This window comes from Squalius cephalus (genome assembly GCF_949319135.1).
Source record: "Squalius cephalus genome assembly, chromosome: 2".
Taxonomy (NCBI): Eukaryota; Metazoa; Chordata; class Actinopteri; order Cypriniformes; family Leuciscidae; genus Squalius; species Squalius cephalus.
In genome coordinates this window covers 7,069,721-7,073,236 of record NC_137123.1, presented here as the reverse complement: position 1 = coordinate 7,073,236, position 3,516 = coordinate 7,069,721, and the positions used below count along the sequence as shown (strand labels likewise).

Below are 3,516 nucleotides of genomic sequence, written 5' to 3'. Positions count from 1 at the left end.
AAGATGTTTTATTAGAAGGTGTGTGAGTGAAAGTTGTCTGAAGTTGTATTTTTCTATTTTATTGCAATGCTGATTGATAATGTAGGACTCTGGTCCTGGCTTGGCCTAAGTTTTGGTGTCTCTAGGTGCTGTGCTCTGTAGGCATGACACATTAATTTCTTTATGTGATACTTTATTTCCATTATTTATTTATAACCATTCTGTAGCCTGCATGCGGCATCCTTGCCTTAATAGCCCTGACTTTCTGGTCTAATTCTTCATCAGAAATTACAGAATAGCATGCCCTCACTGACATGTTGTGGTCCTTCATTCTTCTGTAAAGGGTTGACCGTGAAATGCCATGCATTTCTACTAAATGAACTAGAGGTAAAGAGGTATCCAGCAACGTCTGTAGTGTGTCACGACTCATTTGTAGTTCTGGCCGTCCTACATTCCCACTCCAACAAGTGGTGGCTACATCATTAAATAGTGGAGGAACAGGATTCTGTGACAGATGTGAACTGAGCACTAAAGTCAACTGTTGCAGACCATCAGCCAGCTCTGCGGGAATATCCATGTATTGTGTGCCAGCTTGAATAAACTGCAACTCTTGAGTGCACACAAACAGGAGGTACTCAAAATCAATGGGTACTCTATTGATGACAGAAACCAACCTATCCCTTAACCTCAGTAAGAGCTGTTGTGCCATCGGATGCCTGCAAATTAACATTTAGCATTATAAGAGGAGCAATTTTGAAATTCATGTATAAGTGTACTTGTATGAGATAGTCAGTGCATTACCTGCAATAGATAATGGGGAGCACAACCCCAAAATGGAGAATCAGCAGCAGAGGTGATGTGTAGTATTGGTCTTTCTAAATGGGAGGGAGAAAAGATGGCTGTTGTGAAAATGGTTATGACCTACAATACACCGGACACATAAAAAGAGCAAAACCATAAATAAAATCTACCCATCCATTCTTACCTTTATTAAGCAATCCTGTTCCAAAAAGTTTTAGTGGAGTTCTTGGCCTAAAAAAACATAATTTGATCAACAGGAAAAACAATTAGTCCATCTGCTGCCTGGAAAGATGTTGCAGTTAATGTAGGTAGCTATCGTTGTCTGTGTGTGTGTGTGTGTGTGTGTGTGTGTGTGTGTGTGTGTGTGTGTGTGTGTGTGTGTGTGTGTGTGTGTGTGTGTGTGTGTGTTGCTGCAGACAGAGACACGAGACAACTTAATTTCAGCTACTTAAGGCTTTAGCTAGTTAGCTACTTTAAAAAAAAAACAAAACAAAATAAAAAATATCTGGCTAAATGTACGCTATATATAGCATTAATGCCATTATGCTTAACGGTTACACTAACAAGCCATCAAAATTGATGGCTTGTATAATAAAAGTAACCATACGACACTATTGAGCAGTTATAATTGAGAGTGCAGCAATACCTGTATCGATATCAATACTGCTTATCAATACTTCAAATAATTTGATGCAAAAAATAAAGTATCACATAAAGAAATTAATGTGTCATGCCTACAGAGCACAGCACCTAGAGACACCAAAACTTAGGCCAAGCCAGGACCAGAGTCCTACATTATCAATCAGCATTGCAATAAAATAGAAAAATACAACTTCAGACAACTTTCACTCACACACCTTCTAATAAAACATCTTACATAAACATGTCAATAAATCAACACTGAATAAGGCAAGACTTGTAATGGGTTGACAGGACAATACTATATGATATTAGAAATCTAAATAAATGAATACTAATTAAACAAACCATCTTGTCTTCTTTTCCAAAGATTTTCATTAAACTAAGAGCTTTTGTGTCTCAACTGAATGCCAAATTTACCAGAAGGATCATTATTGGCACAATACTTTAAGCTAGTAACTACTTGTACACTATGTCAGACAATAAGCATCACTTCATTGAACTGCCAGTTTTCCATGTGGAGTTGTGCAGGACATTAGGCTACTTATAAATAATGCCTGACACAGCTAGTTTGCGCACCGAGCAACGGAATATATATTCATGTTACCGGTGGTATGCAACATTATTTTCCGTACGGGACGGCATATGTAAGCCCCGCTCTCAAAATAACAGCATCTGCCTCTGTGTCTGCGAGCATTTGACTGTGATGGTGGGGAGACCACTACCCGTGAGCGAGAGAGAGAGCGGGACGGTCAAATAGCTGTAATCCTGTGGGCTGTGTGAGAAGATAGACTCAGGCTCTGCATGACCTGTTGCTGCTAAACAGGCAGCGCTGTGGGCAACAGTTGGCCTGTGGACTGTTGTTTGACCACTAATGACGTTACGTATTATAACACAATATAGCACTAGCACATAGCAAGCCTCTGTAACGTTACTTAAGTGAAATAAACAATTCAATTAGCCGTTAGCGCACCCTGCTAGCCTGCCTGACAATATGAGGCGTCAGATATCTAACACCATCACACAAATTAGTCAACGTGAGCTAAGTTAGCAAGCTGTATGTTTAATCGAAATATCAAACAGAGTAGGCTAATAACGTGACACCAATCATTTTAATACGGTTTTATCTACTTACCAACAACTCCACCACTGCTTCCTGGCTCGCTGGCGAGTGGCGACCATGACTTGCTTGTCAGAAAGACGTCGTTGGTGTAGACACTTGTCACTCAAGCATGTCTGACCAATGGGGAAGCACCCGCCCCCACTGCGGTACGTTTGTGTCAAAATGATTTAAAAAAAAAACGACTTCAAAACTTTTTTCACTTCATTCAAAAAAAAAGAAAGTTCAATAAAAAAAAAACACTTCAAATGATTTTTTTTTTTTTTGCATTTAAACAGTTTTTTCTTTGATTGAAATTATTTTTTTTTGATTGAAAATGTTTTTTTTTTGATTGAAGCAACTTTTTTGGGATTGAATAATTAAGACACAAATGTCCTACCCATAACATGGTCCAAACACAAAAAAGATTACTTCAATCAAAGAAAACATTTTCAATCAAAAAAAAAGTGTTCAAGTGCAATTTTTTGAATCTCAAATATTTTTTTGCATTCAAAAACATTTTTTCTATGATTGAAAAGGTTTATTTTTTGATTGAAGTGATTTTTTTATTGAAAATATGTTTTGTTTGTTTGAAGCAACTTCTTTTTTGATTGAATTATAAAGACACAAATGTCCTACCCATAATATGGCCCAAACACAAAACAACAATACTTCAATCAAAAAAGTTGCTTCAAACAAAAAAACCTTCACTTCTATCAAAAAAAACATTTTCAAGCAAAAAAAAATAGTGTTCAAATGCATTTTTTTGAGTCTCAAATATATTTTTGCATTCAAACACTTTTTTTCTTTGATTGAAACGGGTTTTTTTGATTGAAAATATATTTTTTGATTGAAGCAACCTTTTTTTTGATTGAATAATAAAGACACAAATCTACCTCCATAAACATCAGGAGTCTTCAATAATGTTCAATCATCACTAAATTAATCACTTAATTATCTCATTAACTTAAACACTCTTGAGTGTGGACTCATACACT

At 36.5% G+C, this 3,516-nt stretch overlaps 1 long non-coding RNA gene across 1 annotated transcript; it reads right to left on the bottom strand.

Annotated features, from left to right (window-relative positions):
• Positions 1-285: 285 nt before the first annotated feature.
• LOC307150384 lies at positions 286-2,618 on the bottom strand. The gene is made up of 4 exons (XR_013819713.1): positions 2,555-2,618; positions 965-1,011; positions 781-854; positions 286-695 (listed from the first exon to the last, which is right to left on the bottom strand). It is a non-coding gene; the product is annotated as an uncharacterized lncRNA (long non-coding RNA).
• Positions 2,619-3,516: the final 898 nt, after the last annotated feature.